A 26,682-nucleotide genomic window follows, 5' to 3' on the forward strand; every position below is an offset into this window, starting at 1 on the left:
GATACCTGACATAAGATCTATTATCGTGAGAAAACTCAATCCGCGTTAAGTGATCATTCCAAATTCTCTCAAGTCTATTGCACAGAATCTCATTATAGCTTTTAGCATTAGAGCTTTTGCTTCTCAATACCCATTCTTTTCCAGTTCGTAATCGCTACTACCTTCCGTTCCTAATATTATAATGGTTATACTTTTGCTCGTTAGCGTCTATAACCTTTTAATAACCACGTCAACCTTAGTATCACTAACGCGTTAGAATCGGAATACCATCGTACTGATACTACTTCCTTTAGCTGCTTCCATCTTCGAAAGCTTGATCCATCATATAGAAGTAAAGGAATTTGTTGAGAGATCACTATGATCATTAACACTTGTTCTATTGCATAGTTAGTACAGAAGATGGTCAGCCTTTAGCACTTGACAAGCAATTAAATGACATGTTGTATCCTACTAGGCTTCTATCACACAGATAGATAGTCATTCGGCAATACCTCCCCTTCTGGAAGGGTTGTTCTTCTCAACTTACATGAAATGAAAAGAAGAGAAAAGAACGAACTGAAGAGAATTGTATATATGTAAAAAAATATTGCCATAAAATATCTGGCTTGGAATCTACCTCTGAACTATAGAAGTTTGTCATAGGAGAACAAAACATATATGTATTTATATCAACATCAAAGTATTATAGCATCGTATTTCACATGCCTAAATACTTTTGCTATTCCGTCCATCATTCTATGGACCCATGCTCTTCCTCGAGCTTATACATAATCACCTTTGAAACTCCCTCGACATCGAAAATCGAATCTGGGATCTCATTCTAGACACCATCGTTACTAGAATTCTATGCTTGCATCGCAACCTTCCTCGTATAGTAATATGACTCTCTATTGATAAGAAGGAATAAATAATCAATAGGTAGATAATCTACTTAACCAGTCTATTCAACGATAACTTATACATCACCACAACCCGATTAGGGGTACCCAATCTCAACATCCATTACACTACAACTCTCACGGTTGTAATCGGCTCATTATTCAAAGAATCGTTGCTGCATTACTATGGTCCACCACTGACCTACTGTCGTCATTCATTTTCCTTAGAATCTTAATAGCTAACCATACGGAGTCCATACCTGTCATATCAAATTCTTCTAAGGAGTTAACATAGTTACCATTCATAATTCATGAAGAACACTCCAGATCCTGACGTACTATCATGACATGAAGTAGATAAAATTGCAGAAGAGTTTCAATCAAAGCAACGATAGCAGGTTAATACCATTCTTAATCATATGCCTTCAATAGAAGACTTAACTCAAAGGTTCGTCTAGTCCTTTTTGAAACATGGTCCTGGCTCATCTCAAGATAGTACCTTCTGAGATAGATAGTCCGCTCATGGCGATTACACGAATTAAACCTTTACCAACTACTATTACGGTTGGGTATTGCACAGTCATCAGAAGGAATGTCAATCTTCCAAACCATAATACAACCTTCACAGCTGTAACCATCATCACTGTATTCCTTTGGCACAAGCGCCTATAATTATCCTCTTACCTTTAAAGTGTCGGCCACCTCTTTGGCCTTTCCTAATAGTAAAATTTCCTTACAGTCAATGTCATTTTAACCACCTCCAAATAAATTTTCTACCTCATTTTAATCACTGCTTATGTGAAGATGTTTTCCTTAAAATCTGATGAGTAAAAAAAAAATATCACCATTTTTCCATAAGTTATTGCCTCAGTCTTTAGAGGTTAATCACTGTCACGACTGACTCTCAATCATACTTAGAACATCTTTTATCGTCCTAATTTCCCTGAACAATTTCGACCTTTACTGGTTCGATCTATACTTTCTCGTGGTTTAACACGTGCCCCACTTAGCATCATTATAATTACGTCATATTTCCTTTATCATATTTCTATTCTTGAGAATTTTGAATATTACCTTTCTCCTTGTAAAACCTCTAAGGTTATCCTTGAATCGTTCCTCCTGTATTCCCTAGATACAGGGCATATCAAAATACCATTTACTAATACTAGAACCATTGTCTATGTACTTCTGAAAACTTTCTTTACTGATCTTTAAAGGTTGTTGTTACCTTGATCCTTTCCAATTCATACTTGTCAAAACTCATGCTGTCCCTATTAAGGGTGAAATGCCAACCTTTATGCATTCCCCTAGGATTCGTTTTAAGTTACCGATGTTCTATCCTTAATTCCACCTTTAAAAAGGTACATGCATCCTTCTATGGATAAATCAAGTCATATATTCCTGATGAGGGTGTCTTTATTCAATCATTCCCACCTCGATAGTATATGCCTAATTTCATAATAATATCCTTATCCAAAATGAGGTCAATCCTTATGGCCTCCAAAAGACAATAACGGTTATCCACTTTTCTTGCCTGATTCGGTAATGATAACAAGGATGTTCTGGAAGATATTGGCCGTGTTCAACGTGAACTTCTTCTTAATAATTCCGTATTTACTTCTGTTGTTTATCTCAACAGTCATCTCAATGTTGGGATATCTCTCATTCCTGGCGTCTTCCTTCCTGGGTATCAAGCCACCGGTCTCACACTCCACATTCTTGAAGGTCACTTCCTTCATCCAATTTTCCTAATTTCTTACTTTCTTGTCTCCTCAGTCTATCCGCGTCTCATTATTTATCCTTCGAACTATCTCAAGGTTTCCCCGAATCCTTCCAACTTGAAGGGGTACAACATATATATCTCTTATGCCTTCAACCATCAAATTTAACTCATGGTAAATCATCCTCATCCTGACGATCATATACTTTTCTATTTCCATTACTACGAGTCTTTAGGGTTTCCTCATACCCAACTCCCTTATCATTCCTCAAACTCTATTGCCTTTATATTCCTTTCCACTTCAGTTTCTTTTTATTTTCCTTTCTCTTATCATTATTTCATGAACCCACTAATCATTGACTTCAAACATCACATTGTTCTGTGATTCTTGTCATCAGAACGAATCTTGACAACTTTTACAACTTAGCTTCATAATTCATCATACTCGTCCGCCTTTGTTCTGGCTCTAAAGCTTTTACACTATCTCCATAACCTTGGGAATTACTTTCCCGAAAACAATTGATTGAACTTTAATCAGTTTATTCTAACCTCTGGCTCCGTGCCTTTCTTGGTCTTTCACCAGCGGGTGGTCTCTCTCTTAGGAGGGTAAGTGACAAAAACAGTCTTTTGCGCTTCATCAATCATTTAGAATATAAAATCATTTCTCTATTTCCTTTGTACAGGCTCTTGCCTCGGCTAGGTCAGCTTGTTCCTTGGAACTCTGAGAGCTTAGTGACTTAAAGGTCCTGAAAGAATTTCCCACTGCATTGTTTCCTCAGGGTGGTGTTTGGGAATAAAAGTATAATTTTTTGTTTAGGAAGGTCCATGAATTGCCCCATAGGAGTACCATCCCGGTTCTCCCTATCTTGCTCGACTTCTGTTTTCTCAGTATGAAATATTTCATCCTTCTCCCACAATCAGGGTTATCTTATACGTTAAAATCCTTGTTTTCCATTTCATTATGTTATGGGTTCTTCTATCTTGATGTCAACCTCCCTGACTATCCCTTTCAGGGTTTGCTCTAAATCTTATTCCTCAAACTAGCTTTCATCTAAGATCTCATCTTTAAGCTCTTGAACATTTGGAACCCAAATTCTGTAGGAATACCTCATTATTCCCTTATCATCTTTCTCGGTATTAATCTTTTATCTAATTTTTGGCTCTCTGCCTTCATTCATCACTTTTTCTGGCACAATATGTTCTTTTCCGATAATTTGAACTGTATTGCAATCTCAAACAGCTTTTCGGTACCGGCTCCGGTTACCTTCACTCCTATTTCCATTTTCTCAAAATCTCTTATCAACTCTCCCAAAGACATTTTCATCTTGAGTCTCTCCTTTATACTAAGGGCATTAGCCACCATTTTGGATTTCCCTGGATGATAAAGAATCTCATAATCGTAATTCTTGATTAGCTCTAACCGCCTCCTCTGGCGTATGTTGAGCTCTTTCTACGTAAAAATGTACTAGAGCTCCTATGGTTTGCGAATCTCGCATTTCTCTCCATACAAGTAGTGCCTCAAATCTTTAGGGCAAAACTATTGCCACGAGCCCAAGCTCATGGGTGGGGATATCGAATTTTATATTCCCTTAATTGTCTTGACGCGTACGCGATTACCTTGCTGTGCTGTATAAGAAGCACCCTAATTCTTTATGCGAAGCGTCATTACAATTCACAAAATCTCCTTTTTCCATCCGGCAATGCCAACATAGGAACCGTCACCAACCTTTGCTTTAGTTCTTAAAAGCTTTTCTCGCATTTCTCTGTCCATTCAAACTTCTCCGTCTTACGAGTAAGCCGCGTTAAAGGGGCTACTATCTTTACAAACTTGAACGAACCTCCGGTAGTGACCGGCCAATCCTACCTCTAGTAGTTTCCCTAACCATGGTTATCAATTCCTCAGCGATCATCTCTTCAGTCTTGTTAGGATCCTTCGCGAGATCCTTCTCAACAACAATCCCTTCTGGGACAACATCCTCAATCGCTAAATCCTCAATATGAATATCATCCGGTCCCTCATTAGGGTGTTCCATTGGATCCACAATCCGATCCCCAATCAGTAATAAAACATCATCGCGCTGTTGCTCCTCAACCTCAGGGTTCGGAGTCCCGCTACCATATACGATAACGAACTACGCTTCTATCACGATATTTATAAGGGTTCCCATAAGGGTTTTAACTGTCAGTACTACGTTAGGTAGCCCGACTATGAACTTGACAATAGTTCTTATTATCTTAGTGAACTTATTATCTTAACGTCACATCATCTCTGAGGTTTATAACGCTTAGCTCTGATACCATTTCTGTAACACCCCCAAATTCGGGGTCGGGGATCCGGGTTGCCACGAGTTCCATTTCCCTTAATAACACCCAATCTTAATAAATAATCAACTATTCTGTACTGTGACCCCACCATAAACACACACACCATAAGTTATAGTCTTAGAGATGAATATCTAAAAATAATCACAAGTCGTTTTATTCCACATTTATATGCCAATACACCTTAAAAGGGTTTCTGAATAAATTTACATTTCTTTGCCATTATTACAATTCATAAATATCCATAAATCTGGTTCATCAATAGTTGAAAACCTATCCTATTGGTAGCTCCTACCTCAGCTACGGCGGCATCAACGCTTCCAGAAAACTGCGGAACATTTTTTAAACCGCTTGCGAATTGGAAGCTTGGTCATGTTCATCTTGTCTAACTGATGTTGTGTGATGAAAGAAGAAAGCAAGGGTGAGCAACAAGCCCACCAAAATAATATGTATAATGATTTACAATATATGAGCATTCTCATAGTACTCATGAAAGTCTTGGTCAAGAAGAAATAAACCAAGTTGATATCTTAACACGACCAAGTCGCAAAATATTCAGTATATATACATATATACTTTTCACAATCTTTGAAATACTCTGACATGTATAATATACATAGAGTTCCAGTTTATAACTGTATAAAAAGTATCGTTGCAAGGTGATCTAATATATCTAACCTTGTCTCAACGTTTTTCTGAAAATCTTTGTCATTCATAAGACAATTATTAACTAGATATAAGTTTAAAAGATGAAGTTACAAGATACTCCAATATACTTATATCTTTTCCGAATACTACTTGAACTACCACCGTTCAAGGTATAATCCGTTTCAAAAGTTCATCACACTGATGAGACTACAAGATAAGACTTGAATAGATTCAATCTTTGAAATATCATTAAATGAAATGAAGTTATGATATACTTCATTAAGTCCCGATATATATATCCACATATATATCTCTTTATACATTTCCTGAAAAACTCTGTCATGTAAAGTATGAACAGAGTTTGTAACATCCAATGAATTTTTGAAAAGGAAAAGAATTGTGGCATAAACCCGGTATCTTGCTGATCAGGCAAAGATACCAATAAGTAACCTTTTCTAGTGTAGATGGATGAATTCCTCGCCGGTCATCACCCTGGCCGCATTCGGACCTCGCGCTAGACCGTTACCCGGCCACTTACGCGTGGATGGACTGTCACCCAGCTTCTTAAACCTTCATAGAACGTACCCCGGCCTGTCGCTTATGCCGACTCAATTAGATGGACTTACTTCCCGAATATTGGGCAAGTAATCAAATTGTTGTCTCAAAACAGCAACCACGTTACGAATATAAAATACACCACAGAGCCGGATCCCTCAGGTTTTGAGCGAGTATTTAAATCCCCTTGAAAGGAAGATCTTAAATATAAAAATGAGTTTTTGGGATCCGCTCTAACATTTAAAAACCATTTTTAAGACTCGAAAACATTTTTAAGAATGTTTGGAGAAATGCTGATTTAATGAAATAAATCAGTCCCGATATATTAGAAAATATCTGAATATTATTAAATAATATTCCCATAAGGATAATCTCTATATAAATAACTTGAAGTAGAAGTTATAAAACTTATACTTGAAATGAGTATTAAATAACCAAAGATATACTTATACGAAAGTACTATCTTTATTAGAATAATCAAAAATAAGTTTAATTATCGACACCTTATTCTTTAATAAAATAAAGAATATATTTCAGTAAATAATCGGAGTCATAGGTCCTCAAATGAATATTCAAATAATATTCAATAAATAATATAAAGTGAGTCATAAGTCCTCGAATGAATATTCAAGTAATATTCATTAAATAATATAAAGTGAGTCATAAGTCCTCGAATGAATATTCAAGTAATATTCATTAAATAATATAAAGTTATCGAATAAACCTTATTCGATTAATAGTTTTTTAAAAACCATATCAATATATATATATATATGTAAATATATATATATATATGTAAATATATATATATATATCATATACTCGGGAACATCTACTCCCGGTTTTAGAAAAGGGTTCACCTTTGGGTCCCCTATACTCAGGGTATACGCAACTACTACTTATCTCTAGCATAGGTATTATGCAACTAATGAGCATTTGAACCAACAGATATATAAATCAAGAATACGAAACAGGCATGCATATATACCATATCACATGCTCCAATATATCGCAAGAATTTGCTAATAACAAATATGCATTTATCACAAGATCATGCATATACACATATACATCACAACAGTTATACGGGTAGAAACCTTGCCTGAGCGACTGGGGGTTATAAATGGCTTGGGGTGAGTTTGTAACCTATAAACAACATATAAGTTGGAATTAAACCAAAGTCACTTATAAATCTATACTTTAACCAAATTAGACTCTAACGCTCGCTTTGCGCTTACTGATTCTCTTAAGTCGCTCGAGTACCCTCGGCTCCACCATTTTTAATAAATGAACCATTAAGGGTTTTAAGGCGATTCTTTCGTGAGTACCTTACCAACTGCCTAATCCACTTTATATAAATGTTTCATACCCCAATTTGTCCTTTAAGGTCTTTAACCTATGTTTCAAAGTAAGGCGAGGGGTAATGGTTCGTTCGCGAAACGTCGTTACTTAAAACGACCGTTTCTCCTAAACCGCACATCAGAATCAAACGAATCACATATCAAAACTAAGCTCATAACATGAACTATCTAATCATGGCAATGGTCAAAACCTAGCAGGGAGTTCTCGGATTCTAATGTTAAGAACAAAACAGCCTAAAGTAAATCGGGCATTACGACGGCTATGTTTACGCGATTTTCCAAATTTATACCATTCCAAATCAACCACCAAGCAACCCCAATTCATTCATACAACCAAAATCCATCCATACCATACTATAACAGCCCCAACACCTCAAGTTCTCCAATTTATGTTATTCTCAAACATGAATTTAAAATTATACTTATGTCCTTTAACTAATCAATAAGATTTCAACATCCAATTTACTACAACTCCAACCCAAACTCTAAAACATGCAAGCATCAAGCTACTCTTTTACCATAACAATCAAAATCATCCTAATATACAAAGTAAATCTAGGGTTTGGAGATGTTATACCTTCCTTGAAGTGATGTGAGTAGCTAGGAAGCCTTAAGAAGCCTTGAGATGTCTTAGGGGTGCTTGGATCTTAAAGGAAAAACAAGAAAAATCAAGTTAAAAATCTTGAAATCACTATTCATTATCTTCTTCGTTGATTTCTTGGAAGAGATTGAGAATGAATTGGAGGCTTAAACTTATAGGATAGCCATATATATGCATAAGGAGTACTAGATAATTACCTTACTAATTAAGGAAGCTTGGAACTTGAACTTTGAAATTTCTTCTTCTTGAAATGAAGAAAAGCCGAGAGCAAATGTTGAAGGAGAAAGGAAATGATTTTTGTGTTTGTGATTTGTTTAGCTTAGCTTGGTTGCTTTTGATTTGATTTTGGTTAATTACCTTATTAACCTTGAAAATTGTGTGGTTAAAAACCAACCACACCTCCTCCCCCCCTATGTCATGCTTATATCACCTTTGCTATGTCATCACCCCTTACTTGCCCTCTTCTTATTGGTTTGATGACCTCATCATCCCTAACCTCCTTGATTAACTCCTAATTGTTTGCCTAATGACCTCTGATCTGTTATACGGTTCGCTTAACTTTCGTTCTCGTTTCTCGTTTGAGGGATCATACTCGGGATCTTATTACTTGGGTTTCCTTAACCTTTCTCAATACATTATATTCCTTTTATGATCCTCTCTTATAATCCTTTAATTTAAATCCATTTTATCCTGTTACCTTATACTCAATTCTTTCTGTATCTAGTGGATTTCCGGGAAAAATCAAAGTGTTCGGATTTGGATTCTGACGATCTTTACATACACTTATATACCATATAGAGTACTAATAAAATCTCAGAATATCCATATAAAAACCCCTACATAGTGTGGCATGAAAAGTTTTCTTATTCAGCAAAACACTATTTATAAGGGTTTCAAAAATTCCAAAAATTGGGGTTATTACACTCACTACCGCAATAACTCCAGCTAGCTCAATCCAACTCAATCTGGAATCCTAGCTTGTACATTGAACTGGGAAACCTCGCTATCAACCGTATCCTTCTTAAGTGTAGAATACATAAAAAGATTCACAAGAGTGAGCTAACTAGCTCAGCAAGTCACAATGACAATAATTGGGGTTAATCAATGATTAAACAAGATGATTCAGAGGAATCAAGTTTATTGCTAGACAATCATTAGAATTGGATATTCATTTTAAGTTTTAAAACCAAGGTTAGGCTGCTGATCAATCACGCACTAACCCCGAGCAAAGCACACATCACTGCTCTAACTACTGGATCCAAGGCACACATTGGCCTAATTGACCATAGATATGGTCTGACCACGAATCTGGTCCTCATATAAAAAAAACTATCCAATTCTAAAGCAGTTCAATATGATAAACAATATAATTCGATAAACAAGATCATAACCAATGATGGTTAAACACTTGAATAAAAACGTTAAGAAACTCATGGATATCTCAAGGATATATCAAGGTATGTATAAGAAACGGTTTTTAGTTTGTAAAATGATCAGGTATTGGACGAATACTGATTTTTCAAGGTATAGTTCTTTGATGTTATAAAGAATGGTTGGAGTATAAAAGTTTCTGTGTTTTCAAACAATTTTTGCTCCAGTGTTTGGTGTTTGGTAGTTATACATTTGGGGAGTGGTATCATATTTGTGTGATTTGGTATCTGAGGATCAACAAAGGATGGTTTACAAAGAACAAGGCTTACGGCTAAAGATCAAGAAAAATTAGGGTTCAAGGGTAAATAGTTTAAAGCACTTGCAATATAAACAAGAGTTATTTTGAATAAGAGCGACATGTTATGAAACAGTTCGAAAATAATTGCGATATATCTTGAACAAAAGTTCGGAAGAACTTGCCTTACAGGGCTTTATTACTATTACTGATCAACTCTGAGCCGACTCTGTCGCTCAGGCTTTAACGTCCCACTACTAGATCCCATTGGATTCGACTTCGACACTCAGGTTTTTCTGTTGAAACTCTACTGAGCTCGCCGACTGACCACTAGGTTATCTTTAGTCCATCGTCCACTTTCAGGTTCCTAAGTATGACCTACAGGGTCGAAATACCCCACGTTAGACATCTAGGTATGCTTGACATATCCTCGATACCAATTTTACCCAACGATATTCAAACCCGACTCGTAATTATGTATATTATAATAACACAGGCAACAAGTAGGGTTCACAATCTCGAAAATCGGTTCGGTGTTCGTTTTCGGAAAATACATATACTCTTTATTTTACGAAATTAGGGTTATCGATTTGGCAGAATATTTCATCACATCGTACAACCAAGTTTTGTATAAAATACACACACACATATATATAGTCCCTCGATGTAATGCCCCCAAATCCGGGGTCAGAGAATTTGGTCGTCACTATGAAACCTCAACCAAAAATAATCTGTTAAATCAATAAATAACTGCCAGCGGAAGATATTTAGCATCTATGACCTCAAACTAATCCAAGATCTTTTAAGTTTACAGTTCTAGAAACAAGAAATCCAAATTCCACATATAATTTTTTCACTTTCTTTTAGAACTCTTTTCAACAATTCTCAACCTTAAAACTTAACCCGCTAGTATATCTTCGAAAAAAAGTATACTAGGCCCAACTATAAAATACACAACTATAATATAATATAATATAAACAACTTTATACAATAAAACTTACACTAGTCCGCAAACCCTGGACCAACCACCTTCCAAATGCTTCTTCTTTGCTTCATCGAATTACGCGGCTAAACAGCGCAAGTTAATCCTCACTGGAGGTTAAATTTGAAAACAGGCAAGTATGAGCGGAAGAAATGCTCAGCAAGATCATTGTAATATATATATGGTCATTTTGATATAAAACCGATGTGTGCAATAGTGCAGAACATTTAAAATCATAATTGCTGAATCATAAAATGTTAGTTGAGGATTTCCATAATTGATTCCTTAATTGTATTCAAAACCATTTTGATATTTTTGAGCGAAATGCTTCAGCAATACTTTGAATCTTGACGAGAATAAAACTCGTAAAACAGTGTTTACGGAAATATCGTAAACCACAATAACATGAAACAATGATTATAGAATGAATTATAACCTTTACTCAAAACTGAACTCTTGATATTAATACCCATTTTGTTGTCATATCAAATTAGATATCAATACGAACTTTGATGCTCACAACATCCCATACTGAAGTCAGCATCAATCATTACCACCTTTGATATTTAACAATAAAGTAAGTATCTGCATGAATCAGAACTGAATCAAAACCACTTTCCACCTTTTATCCGAAACAGAAAAAGTTGATAAACCATTTATTCTATGAATATCAAAATAATTTAGAAACAACAGTTTAGATTGGAACAAATTATATTTCATGATGTTCCTGATGATCAGTCACAAAACAGCACCGGTATCCCGCAGTCATACCATAAATCTAGGTACTACCCGTATCCCGCAGTCATACGGTACCTATAGGACGCCAAAAAAGGCATATACTCACCTTGAAAGATATTACAGCTGGACCGATATCTCGATCACCTACGCTGTAACCAATAACCAGTAACCTTCCAATCTTAAAAACCTTTTTATTAAAAAAGGAGCCGAATCAATCGACATCTTAAATAATTTTTATTCCCCCATTCACTTCGGCAGGAATTCTCGCAACAAAATCATCTTTCTCAAAATCCAAAATATTTATAAATCCAGTAATTTGATAAGTAAAACCTTTAACTATTCTGAACATAGAATAGCAGAGGGTACTTGCATAAACAGAATCATTTAATTCAGGGATATGTAAACATTTATCTATTCTGAACTGAGAATAGGGAAAACAATATTTGCATAATAGGATTCAAAATAAATATCACTTGAACAATAAGTGATGATAGGGATACTTGCCTTTGGTCCTTAGCAATCATACAAACTCGCAATAACACAAATATCTCATGATGCTTTCTCAAGACGTCACCATTTCCTATTCTTAATTCTTTGATATGTCTTTAATGTGGTTACTGCGGTCTGATACAAAATCTTATCCAACTTCAGTCTTGTTCCCCAACATCTGGTTCTGTTCATCTCGAACCATTCGTAACTACTGAACCACTATGCAACTCTCCCTTTTTCTTTTCTTTTGCTTGGTCTCATGCCCTTAATGCCCGATCACTATCATAAGCAAAAAGATACTACTTTAGTATCCTTTTGAAATGATTATCTTATTTATACCCTTTGGCGATATAGCACATAACAAGTAGCACAAATTATAGTTTAAAACTTACTACCAACTCAGTATATTATTATTTAACACGAGAACGCGTAACTTATTATAATATTTCTACAGAAAATTCGGCATGACCTATTCGTAATATGGACAATACCCTGAATAACCACACCACAAATACAACCCACAAGTCATTTCAATGTTCTTACCCAGATATATCCTATACGTGTTACAGCTAACAATCATAACATACTTTCAAATCTCAAATAGATTTAGAACCCATGGGAATTTTAGAAAATTTTGGCATGAAGTATTCGTAATTAGGACTATCCACTTGTTTTTCAATTTCACAATTTAATCTTATAACCATACAAAAATAAAGTTGCCTCAACTTGCAACAACATAAAAGTAAACAAGTAAGAAAAGTACCCGCCCAGACTTGCGGCACCTAAACAATTAAGGAAAATTACCCGCCCAGACTTGCGGCACCAAAACAATTTAGTATACTTAATAATTTATAATATTTGAACTTACATTTATATAATTTAGCATCAACAATTCAACTTGAGTAAACACTTAAATAAATCACCTTGCACATATATCACATAGACTAGTAACTATACACATATTCAAATCACACTCTAATAATTAGCAACGAACTCAATCTCAAATAGGCATATACTAACATGTATTTCCATAAAACAAATCGTTGCTATCACAATACTAAATTATAGTAGTATAATACTACTATATAAACTTTACGACCACTTGCCATATTCTAAAAGCAATACAAAAGTAAGTCAATGTATAATATTAAAGCAAAACACATTGGCTTACGTACTAGTTCAACTAGCAGACATTTTAGCACTTATGACTTTATTGAAAACCCAAGCATACCTAACATGACTGCCATCTCTAAATCCTTAATCCAAACTCAGTACTCAGCAAATACTAATCCAACATCAATTAAAACACCATTATATTTCACTAAATCATACTGCATCTTTATACTCATAACGAATAGAAATTTTCAGTATATATGGATAGAAAATATTCGAAAAGTCAAATTATATGTATACATCTAATCTAACCAAAACTTAAATTTTCTCAATCCTTGTTTAATCATTATCTATAAATTATATACAATCAACCAAATATAAACTCGTATTATGCACTAATAACGAAAGAAAACTAGAACAAATAGTTCAAACAATCCTCACTCCATGATTTTTAATAAAATGAATTTTTATTTCATTTCTATATGAAACTTTTATGATACACTCCTAAACATTATTCAAATCTACTATAAAAATTTTAAAAGCAAATTCCATGTTTAAGGCAGGAATCTGAATCTGTCCCGTAGAACCAGCCCCACACTAAGATTTTTAATAAATATAAAAATTGGTATGTTTGTATAAACTTTTAATGACATATTTCAGATCCTAACATCTAACTCCAGTAAAAATATCAGAAGTAAAGCTCGAGTTTAAGGTAGCAAAACAGGGCCTCTAATACGAAACAACCTGCCCAGAATTTTCTGCGCATCTTGCATTAAAACATATATATCTTTTAGCTCGTTAAATGAAACTTTAAAAAAAAATTCGTACTTGATCTAGAGTTCAAGGAGCACATTATTACAGAAATATTAATCATATAATTTGACTCAATGAGGCCAGAACTGTGCTACAAAAACAGACCAGCAGGAATCTGAAATTTCAGCTTGATTTTGTATAATTCTAAATATTTAATCTGCTACTTTCACTCTTAAAATACCATTCTAAAAACATATACACAATCATCACACTCGTACACATATTCTTAGTTCAAAAGATTTGATATCTGATCATATACTCTTGTTAATACAAGTACACAACTCATCTAATTATACTACAAGTTAACGTAGTAATTGTAAAACAAATTCAAATATCAACCAAGCACATATATACAAACCAGTATACACATATATATATATATACACGCAGCAGATGAAAACACACACATATATATATGCAATCAAACAGAGAACACGCCTCAGGGAGAAGAGAGAGACACAAATCGAACCTAAAATCGAAGAAAGTAGCAAGATTCGATGGTGATTGTGTTTTAGCGTAAGAGAGAGAAGAGAGAGAACCCGAGAGAGACAAGGAGGATCCGAGAGATTGATCGTGAACATCAAAAAGAACAGGGCCTGCTGGTTTTTGATTATAAAGCACAGGGGTATTTTTGTCCTTTGGCAATTAAATACTGAATTTTTACTTATATAATTTAAATGCTGAAAATCCTGAAAACGAACTTGAAAAATATAAACCTGCTCCGAAATATTTCATAATTGTTTAAATTTTATTTTTAAAATATAGAATATAAAATTACCTTTCTTCCCATATTTTTAAAATAATTTTTGAGCGTACAGTTCATTTTATACGAATTTTACAAGATAATGCACAAAAATAGAAATAAAGCTCATTAAATCATTTTAAAATACTCCCACCTCAAAATAAATCCAATTATCATTTTTAAAATGTCTCTAATGGTATTTTAGAGGTAATAAAATAAGTTTCATGATTCAATCATATACCGATGATTTAATAAAAATATTTAAAAATCCATTAAACCCCATTTTTCACACAATAAATCATTAAAATATATATAAAAAAATATTTTGACCACAAAGTCACTCATTTATGAATCAAATAACACATAATCACATCTCTCAAATAATAAAATCTCATACTCACCAATTTTTTATTTAATCCTTTATTTACAATTCCTTTTGTATAATCACTGATCCCACTTCAAACCTTATACTGACTCGCCAAACCGAAATAATTTATTTTTAAATATTTACTCACTAATTCACATAAATATCATAAAATTCAAATAACTCATATAATATTCTTCACTTAACATGTATCAAAATAGTCATTATATACTATTTTTGAATATTTTCATAATTCACGCACTACGAGGAAGAATTTAGATAAAACCGAATATGTTTTTTGAAAATAGTATAAGTAATTAAATACTCTCACAATAATGACAGGGATCGATACTACAATTATCAATTAACACATTAATCATTTAAAAACATGAATTCATCAGAGAGGAATAAAATATCCATAACTTTATTCTCTCCTAATTTTAAACAGTCACATAAAATCATCAAGATATTAATAATATTAATTCCTAAAATTACGGGATATCACACTCGACGTCCCGATATTCATCGGATATGTTCCCGTATTTACGTAATTCAGTTTCCCAGAAATCGGGCAGCGTCTCCTTTGTTTATCAGACTACCCGTCGAAACATCAATCGACGTCAATTCAATAACAACAATCCAATTTAAAACACGACAACCAATCACAACTCGCAAATTCCAATCACCGATACAATTTAGTTATTAATCATTATTAATCATTATTATTCACATGTTTATATTTTTTTTATTTGTAGGACTTAGAAATGATTCATCACCATCCACCGTCCGCTCGTGAAAGTCATCGCGGGCGGCGACAAAATTCCGCGAAAGTCATCGCGGGCGGCGACAAAATTCCGCGAGTACCCAATTAATTCCCCGGGTTTCCAACACGAAACTTCGCCGATTAATTCAATTAAATTCCCGCATGACATCGATAACATCACGAATATTGACTCAAATAATTCCTGCAATTAAAAGGAAATTAAATCAAAATATATAATATCCAACCCAACTGCACAAGAGGCCCAATACTGTCAGGCCCAAAATAACAGGGCCGAAAGTTCAGCCTTGCAAAACAACAGGAGAAGACAGAAGCGGAACCACGGCGCAACGCGGCCAAACACGGCCACCGCCGCACAATCACAACACACACTAACACACGCACACCAGGCACACACTCACACACACAGCCCCACTAGCACATACCAACACACACACAAGACGCCTGTACACATACACGATATACACATATATGAACACAATCGAGCAAGAAGAACAGGGCAGGGGAAAATTCGAAGGAATCGCTGGAAACAACCGGCCGAAACTCACCGGAATTTGTCGAGGAAACAAAAAGAAAGGAAAAAGTTCAGGGAATTAGTTAAACAGATATATGCTAGAGATTAAAGAAAGAAACAAAGGGGTCGAGAGACAGGGAGAGATCGAGCGAGATGAAGGAGAGGAGAGAGATTGAGATGTTTTATAGAAAAAAATGAAGTTGTAATTCTCTAATTTGCACACATATCAACTGGACCAAATAAAACGAATACGTGTAACGTTTGGTTAATTAGTTGCACGACACGTGCAGTGCTTCTCTGTATATCCCCATTTTCCTAACGATTTATTTGATATAAAGAAATAAAGTGTGAATTAATAGTACCCAAAACAATTTCAAATTAATTTTAAAATGATAGATATTATCCGAAGTTAATAAAAATGTAAATTTCGTAATTTTTAAATAAATTTTGAAACGCAACTTATACCCGTATTAACAGTTAACGAACCGAGATGCACTTAAAATAAATTCAGAAAATTACGGAAACATTCTTAAAATGTTAGAAATATCCCGAAATTTATAAAAACGTAAATTTTGAATTTTTTAAACAATTTCTAAAACGCAACTTGTACCCGCTTTTATCAATTAAACGAATCGACGCGCGAGTGAAACTAACTTCAAAAATTCCCAAAATAATTTTAAAATTCTCAAAATAATACGAACTTAACAAAATATAAGTTTCATAATTTTTGAAGATTTCCATAATTAAACATGAATTTTACTATTAAACATACTCAGAAAATCATATATAAATAAAGAATTAATGAAATATTGATATTCAATTTTTATAAAATCCTAAAAATAATTAATGTAAATATAAAATCATAAATTTTTTTTTAAAAATACTTCAAATATTTATACAAATAAATTTGCGTTAAATCCACTTTTAAAAGTGCCAACAATTCAATATACTCAATAATTAACTACACGAACCACCCTGTACACCATAAATCACACATAAATAATAATAAGACAACATCGAGCTAACAAACACTATACACATACTTTATTTATTTAACACTTCCACAATTACATATTTAAATAATTCAAAAATACACGAGTCGTTATAAAAGGTATCATTCATCACTGACTTTGGTGTTTACTGTTATCTTGTTATGTCATTTGGTCTCAAGAATGCAGGAGCCACCTATCAAAGGTTGGTAAATAAAATTTTTAAGGATCTTATTGGCAAGACCATGGAAGTTTATGTTGATGACATGTTAGTCAAGAGTCTAGTGAAGACTGACCATATAACCCATTTGAGGGAAGCCTTCGAGGTCCTGAGGTACCACAAGATGATGTTAAATCCTACAAAGTGTTCTTTTCGGAGTAGGATCTGGAAAGTTTTTAGGACTGATGGTCTCCAAGAGAGGAATTGAGGCTAATCCCGATAAAATAAGGGCAATCCTGGATATGGAGCCCCCCAAAACTATCAAAGATGTTCAAAAGCTCACTGGAAGGGTTGCTGCATTGGGACGATTCATCTCAAAGTCTGGAGACAAGTGTTTGTCGTTCTTCAAGTCTTTAAAGAAAGTTAAGGATTTTGTATGGAGTGAAGAAATCCAGAAGGCATTCGAGGAATTAAAGAAATATATGGCTCAGGCCCCGTTGCTGGCCAAGCCAGCTTCGAATGAAATTTTATACTTATACTTGGCCGTTTCAGAGAGTGCCTTGAGCGCTGTATTGGTTAAGGAGGAACTAAAAATCCAGAAATCCGTGTACTATGTCAGTAAAATTCTGTATGGAGTTGAGTTGAATTATTCAACTATTGAGAAGTTTGCTTTAGCCTTGGTAATGGTTTCGAGAAAGTTGCGTCCTTACTTCCAGGCTCATAAGATTGAGGTGCTAACAAATCAACCCCTGAGAAATATCATTCATAGTCCCAAGGCTAGTGGGAGGTTGATCAAGTGGGCAATAGAGCTGGGAGAATTCGATATCAAGTATAAGCCACGAACGATAATAAAAGCCCAAGCATTGGTTGACTTCGTGATGGAATGTACCATACCCAACCAAGAAGTCAGGGGCAGGAGGATACCATACCTCAAGACGAGGAAGTCGATAAGGGGGACAAGGAATAGGATGATAAGGAGAAAGAATATTGGGTTCTCTTTTTTGATGGATCATCAAAAATAAATTCAAGTGGAGCAGGTTTGGTTTTACAAAGCCCTGATGGGTTCTTGATTGAGTATGCCATGAAGTTAGACTTCCCGACCATAAACAATGAGGCAGAATATGAAGCTATGATAGCTGGCCTCGGCCTAGCAGGGATACAGAGAGTCACGAACTTGAAGGTATGTGTAGACTCGAAGTTGGTTATATCTCAGGTGAAGGGAGAGTTTGAGGAAAGGGATGATACGATGGCTAAATATGTCCGCCTAGTAAGGGCTGTGATGACCCAATTCGATGAACGCCATGTTGAGCACATTCCAAGGGAGGAAAATGCTAAGGCAGATGCCTTATCAAAGTTTGATTCATCCGAGATAGAGGAAAGTTCAGGAAGTGTATACTTTCGCGTTCTAAAGACACGAAGTATTGATGTTAAGCTTGTAGCTCCTATAGGTATGGGGACGTCAGGGATAAATCCCATTAAGACTCATTTTCAAATCGGTTGGTTACCTAATGATGCTACTGAAGCACGGAAGTTGGATGTTCGAGCATTAAGATACTCCTTGATAGATGGGATTTTGTATAAAAGATCTTATGTAGTTCCTTACCTAAGATGTCTTATGCCCGATGAGGTACGGTTAGCTCTTGAAGAAGTGTATGAAGGTATCTGTGGGCAACACTTGAGGGGCAGGGCCCTAGCTCATAAGATAACCCGTTTAGGCTTCTATTGGCCAGAAATGATGGATGATGCCAAAGAATATGTGAAAAAGTGTGACTGTTGTCAGAAGCATGCACCTGTCGTTAGACAACCCCCCGAGATGCTGACCTCCATCAACTCGCCCATCCCCTTTGCTATGTGGGGAATGCATATACTGGGGCCTTTCCCTATGGCCACGACACAAAGGAAGTTCTTGATTGTAGCCATTGATTATTTTACTAAGTGGATTGAAGCCAAGCCTTTGGCCAAAATCACAACTAAGCAGGTTGCACAATTTCTGTGGGAAAATATCATGCCGGTATGGAATTTCCCGCGTCCTAGTCACTGACAATGGAACACAATTCAACAATGAGGAATTCAAGAAGTATTGTGAGGAGAATGAAATTGAGTTACGATTCACCTCTGTGGCTCACCCGCAAGCCAATGGGCAAGCAGAAGTGGCGAATCGAATAATCCTGGATGGACTAAAGAAGAGGATCGAGAAGTCGAGGAATAACTGGGTGGATGAAATACTCCCAATAACATGGACCTATAGGACTACCTGTAGAGTCACGATTGGAGCAACTCCCTTCATGTTAGCATATGGGGCAGAAGCAGTTGTTCCTAAAGAGATATCACATTCCTCCCCCAGGATTCAAGCTTTCAATGCTGAGGAAAATGAGGAAGGGCAAAGGTTAGCCCTGGATCTAATTGATGAAGTACGAGATGAGGCACATGCGAAGATAGTGGAATATCAGAAAAAGGCTTCATTCTACTACAACCTAAGGGTTAAAGAAAGGTTCTTCAAACAGGGTAACTTAGCCTTAAGGAAGGTGGAAGCTTCTGGTGTAGGACAGAAAGGGAAGCTTGCCCCAAATTGGGAAGGGACATATAAGGTCAAGAGTGTTAAAGGTAGAGGAACCTACAAGCTTGAAACTATGGATGGTTTTGAAGTCCCGAGGACTTGGAATGCACAAAAGCTGAAGATTTACTATGTATGAAACGGTTGAGCACGATTCTCAATTATCAAGATGACAAGTAGGTTGAAAAGTACCTTGAAGCTTTACTTGCTTAGGATTTACATATATTAGTTTTGTTTTAAGGTTTATTAAGACTGGTGCAAGGGATGAATCCCAACAATTTGTGAAATTCAGAAAGTTTTTAAAATATGTTTTAAATTCCAGTAACAAAACAAGTAAACTAAGTGCATGAGATAAAAGCATAAAGTTCGATAAATAAAATAAGTTCAAATAAATAATACAAAGTCTGATAAATAAAGTCTCGAAGACAAGATAAAATAGATAAGCCACGCAGGACTGGAAAAGCTCTAAGAAGCAGATGTGCCCTCGGTATCCACATCATCATCTCCTCCGTTCTCACTGGAAGTCTCTGTCGTCTCGGAGGAGGAAGAGCTATCATCCTCAGCAGGCCTGGAAGACGACTCGGGAGGAGGAAGAAGCGGGTCCTGAGGGATATGATCTGAGACAACCACTCGAGTATGAAACCTCTGCAGTAAAGCCTCGTCATCAGGACAGACATAGTCCGCTGGGTTAATATCAGGACTGGCCTCGTTCACGGCCCCAAGGGCCGTGTCCCAGCCAGTCCTAAAAAACCCAGGAAAGACTGAATCGTCTCTTACCCCTCATGGACTGGGTAAACTCCTCCGAGTCCAAATAGTTGTCAATTTCCTTATCTTTCTCCACCCTTAGCATCACCAGCTCAGCATTGGCCACTCCGAGCTCCTCCTCCTTACGCTTCAGCTTCCGCTCCAAAGCGGCATACTTTTTCTGCTCCCTCTTGAGGGCATTATCAGCTTTGTCAGAGGCCCTCTTCCATGATTCAGCTTGCCTCACAGCGTCTTGGAAGTAGGCGTTAGACTGAAACGAAACAATAAACAAAAGTGTAAGGCAAGTGAATGCTACAAGTAAGAAAGAAAAATTTCAAGAAATAATCATACCGAGGCTAAGGATTGAGCCCCCATGAGCTTTATCCTCTCCAAGTCAGGAGTAGCCACCACATCGGTGAAGTCCTTGGGAGTTACACCATGGTAAGACCAATCCCAGGCGTGCTTCGTGGATCCAACCATGGTATCCCCTCGGCGGAATCCCCAAAGAGGCTGAAAGGCGCCCGTAGCAGCAGAGACAGGAGCAACAGTAGTGATAGGGGCACTATGGCCCTCAGCTCCCTCAGCCGGAACCTCCACCATGAGCTCCTTATGCTTCCGTAGGAAGCTAGGCTCCGTAGCCTTTCCTTGAGTATCTAGGCCCGCAAGGCGAGCCTTCTTCATCCTGGCAGTCTCCTCAACGAGAGGCACATTATCCTCGTTGATCTCCTTAGCAGCTGCAAAATAAGAGAAAAAAATAAGTGGTGTCAATAATGCATAAAACAAAATAAAAATGAGAAGGGATGAAAAATACCCTATTGAGAAATAGAGGATAGCCCTACGTGGATGAGGGAGAACTCCTCTAAAAGAGTCCAGCTGATAGTGGCACTGTCATCCCAAGTAAGCTAATCATAAATGATAGTTTCCTCGGGGGTTAAGTGAATGGATTTGAGGCTACCATCACTAACCTTCCCGAAGGAAGATCTGAAGAGGGTGCCCCAGTCACCATTCTCCCACCTTAACCTGAAAAAACTATTCCTCCAATTTTGGTTATTGTCGGGAATGGAGGCGCTGTTAAAAATGTGCTTACACTTGGGCCTTTGTTTAACGTAGACCCAACCAAAATTACCAGAAGAACTGTTGTACCATTGAAAAAAATTCCTAAAAACAGCTACAGATAAGGAAAAACCTCCCCGAAGACAACAAACCATGAAACATAAAATATTCCTCCAGGCGTTGGGAGGAAGCTGACAGGGGTTTATTTGCAAATCAGCTAGGAGGTGAGGAATAAAGGGGTGAAAAGGAAACCTAAGCCCAGCATCGACGGCATCTGTGTAAATGAAAAGAGTATCAGGTTTCCAGTGGCAAGTACGGTCGAGTACGGTCGCCACCAGAAACCGGAACTAGCCTAAGGGGAGGACGGACATTATAACGTGCATTTAACTTATCATAATCTATGTTGTGCCAAGTGTTGCAATGATTAAAAGAATCAAGATGTGCAGTGAAGCGATATTCACCCCCCTTAGTATTAATCATATCTATCAAAGACATGTAAGAAGAGAGGATCTCAACATCCTTACCTCGTTTTGAATCCGAGGCGATCTTGGCCGCTCTCTCAGCATCTTTGTCTGCCATTAATGAAGGTTGAAAGAAACCTTAAAACCTTGGATGGAAAAGGAGGCCGGAAAAGGCTAAGGAAGTAGCCGGAAAATTCCTAAGGAGGAGAGTGTTGAGAGAGGATAGGGAGTTTTAAGAATTGTGTGGGAGTGAAATGAGAAGGGTGGGGATTTCACTCTCCCATCCCACTCTTATATAGGCACGAAGAAGGCTAATTGGGCCTAGAAAAGCCCATTTGGGCCCGAAAACAGAACACTCTGGAAGGATCTAGAATAGTTTAGAGGATTTTGAGAAAATATAAAAAATATATTAAGAAAACTCTGGAAGGATCCACAAAATCCAGAAAAATCTTTGGGCCTGGAAAAATATGACAAACCCAACATAGGAATAGCCAAAAGGCATGAAGAAAGCAGCAAGCCCAGCTCAGGGCCCAAAACTCAAAAATTTTCAAAGAAAATAAAAACAAATAAGAAAAGCCTAGTTGAAAAAATGGGCCCAAGTTAAAGCCCAAAGGTTAGGCCCAATTAAAAATTTAAATTATAGGCCTAAGCAAAAGGCCCAGATTAGAAAATTTGGAACCAGATCTTATTTGGCCTTGAAATAATAAGAAGCCCAATTAAGGGATGGCTCAAAGAAAAAACATAAAATCTTGATCCATTCGATCAGAATACTTGTTAAGTTTTAAATCGAAAGGATGAGGTTGAAAATTCCTTCGACCAGAGCTTGAAGGGAGGTTAAATCGACCAGAAATAGGTCGAATTCGACCAGAACCTCAACTTAATTCCTGGTCGAATACTTTTCCTCGAAATTGGCTTCAACTTGGGCTTAAAAGGATGGTTAATTCGGTCAAGAATATAGATCCTGACCGAAAAGGGGAGATTCCTGATCGAACAAAAAAAATAAAAAAAAAATAATAGGTTGAAAATCCTGGCCGAAGTTCGACCAGGAATTGAGGTCGAAAGCATCCTGCTCGAAACCTTGTCGACCAGGGCAACTACAAGGTTAATTCGACTAGGATCCTGGTCGAACAGGATTCCTGGTCTAACCAGGTATTAAAAAAAAGAAAAAGAGAAGAAAGGAAGGAAAGGGAGAGAAAAGAAAGAAAGAGAAAAAGAAAAAGAGAAAAAAAAATGAGGGAAGAAAAATCCTGAAAATAAGAAGGTCAAGGAAATTCCTTAAAATATTTTCTGAAAATGTAAATATTTTCAGAAAATGAGGAATAAATCCATAAAATTAAGGATAAATCCCAGAATTAAGGGAAAAATCCAGAAAATTAAGGAAAAATCCCAGTAAGGGAAAAATCCAGAAAATTAAGGATAAATCCCAAAATTAAGGGAAAAATCCAGAAAATTAAGGATAAATCCAAGAATTAAGGAAAAAATCCAGAAAATTAAAGATAAATCCAGAAAATTAAGGATAAATCCCAGAATTAAGGGAAAAATCAAGAAAATTAAGGATAAATCCCAAAATTAAGGGAAATATCCAGAAAATTAAGGAAAAATCCCAGAATTCAGGGATTATTCCTGGAAATTAAGATAATTCCTAAATAATAGGGATAAAAGCAAATCGTTGTAAATGTGTAGGTCGCTTCACACTTTACGTAAAAGACGATATCCTGTAAGGGAACAAATGAACTTAACTTCTGCGAAACCTAGTCACTGTTTCCCAAAAGTTGGGGGCAAATGATAGGGAATAAATAAATCCTGATTACGTAATTAATGTTGCATTAATTATACATGACTTGGGCCACGAAGCCCAATAAAAAGATGTATGACATTCAGACCAAAAAGGTTAACACATTGATCGGGCCTGATGGATCAGATCAGGCCTGATGGATCAGATCAGCCTGATGGAACAAAGAAGGCCCACAACCCTGAATATTTAATTAATTTCATAATTAATTAAGTAAGGGAGAAAACAACTGTCAATATGAGTCATAATAGGGACATGAATCCTTGTAGGTCAGCCCTCAAAGGATCTAATCGAATAAGGGATCAACTTCCTACTTCCTAGGACTCCAAAGTCCATTATGATTCTGAGACTTGCCCATCAAGTCCCCTAACCCTAGTCCAATTCAAGGACTCCCAACATCTATATAAGGGGTCTCACCCCCACCAATCAGAACTATATTTTTTGACTTGATCCTTGGCAATCAGCGAGATACGTAGGCATCTTGTTAAGGCAGATCGAGTCACGAAACACAAGAGCAGTCAAATCGAGTCTCGAAGCTCACGTTCCTTAGTAATAGATACAACAATTATTATACCTTAGTTTTTGATCCATAACAATATCCATTAAAATTTTATAGTTGGTTGATAGACATAAATTTTGGTGACCTGTCAAATGCATAACTATAAGATTCAAAATCAAATTCTTTAAATATATATATATAAATGTATGTATAATAGCATATTCTTTCATAGTTTAAGTAAAAAAAGAACAAACAACATATTAATTAAATATTTTTCTTTTAATAAATTATAGGTAAAATGTTGCATAATGTGGCATTGCGGACAAAAAAAATCTCAAACAGCAATGATCATAAAATTAAGACTACGACGAAAAGAAGACATGCATACCTAAAATAATAAGACACTTAATACAATAATACTTAGAGTTTCAATAAATATTTCCATGCATGAGTTCATCTTACAGTGTCATCTTCAGCAGAAAGAAAATTCATTCAAACTATTCACTGAAAAGTTGACAACACTTTTTTTCACAAATTTTAGAACACTTCTTTATACACTACATTGGTTGTACTATTTCTTGGGTGACCTTACTCATCACATATCGCAATTTTTAATCTTTCCTTGGATTTTACCCTAGAAATTGCTACATAATTTGGCCATGACTGAATATATGCCTTGATATATACAACCCCACCAGTGAAAGTGATTGACCTTGACTCTTATTTATTGTCATAGCAAAACAAAGGATGACCGGAAAGTGTCTCCTTTGAAGTCTAAATGGATATTTTAATTTGAGGGGTTCAAAATCATGCGAGGTATAAATATTTTACGTCCGATATTACTCCGTGTGATGATTTTAACCTCAATCACATGATTTCCTAGTCTAGTCACTTGTAATCTAGTGCCATTACACGACCCTTCATTTTGATCAACTATCCTGATTAATATTATTAGAACACCCACTTTGAGAGTCAACATGTGATTTGGTAGTCCAGAACATCTTATACTATTTAAAAAGTCAGGAGAACAAAAATTATCATGAATACCTGGACTACTATCAGCATTTTATATATTTTCCGAACTGAGATAAATCTTTTCTTCTCCAGGAACTTTTGACAACATGTAATCATTCACTGGCTCCACAATATCAAGAGTTGGAGCCAAAATTACCCTTTCTTGAAAGTACTCGGGATCACCTAGAATATCTAACATGAATGGGTACGTGCATTCAACTATGGAAGCCAAGGGATCATTAGTATTTTTAATAAGGATGTCATCTGGTATTTCAATAATTGCCCCACCATCATTAGCTCTGCCGACACATCCATCACCAAACTTTAATGCCCATTCAAAATATTCTTTAATCTCAGATAAATTTGAATCAGTATCATTACCTTCAAGTCTCATATTTCTGGTCAACCTTAGCACCTTACAAAAATTCCTAAGATACGAAGAGTTATTAGTGGAGAAAACAATGTCTTGCCTGCTTGCCCTCAGAATGACAGGTAGTAACTGTCAAAAGTCACCTCCAAAACAATAACTTTTCCTCCAAATGGCTGTTCCATACTTTTTGGATTTGAACTTCAAAGAATATCTCTTAAGCTTCTATCTAAAGCCTCAAAACAGAATTTATAAAGCATGGGTGCTTCATCCCATATAATAAGCTCAGCTTTTTTAATCAGCTCAGCCAATTATGACCCCGGTCTTATGTTATATGTGAAGTCCTCATTCAAATTTATAGGAATTACATATCTTGAATGTGCAGTTCTCCCTCCACTAAGAAGCAGAGATGCAATACATGACGCTACAGTTAACATATTACCACCTTTGGAACGTATAGCATCCTCCAAATGTAAATAAAAAAAACACATTCATTCCCCCTTGATACAGCTGGCATGATAATGTCATACACCTCCTTATGTTCAATAGTTAACTTTGAAAAGAGAGAAATATATTCCTTATTCAAAGATGATCTATAATAACAAAACTCATCCTGAACCAATCTATTATTTCCTTCTGAAATGATCATCATGTCTGGAAAAGGCATAACTAAATGCCCTTTATGACTACTACCATTTTTATTTAAAAATAATTCAAGCTCAAACAATGTATAATTCTTCAGCTGAGTTTCGGTAAGATGT

The sequence above is a fragment of the Apium graveolens genome, chromosome 2 (genome assembly GCF_009905375.1).
Source record: "Apium graveolens cultivar Ventura chromosome 2, ASM990537v1, whole genome shotgun sequence".
Lineage (NCBI taxonomy): Eukaryota > Viridiplantae > Streptophyta > Magnoliopsida > Apiales > Apiaceae > Apium > Apium graveolens.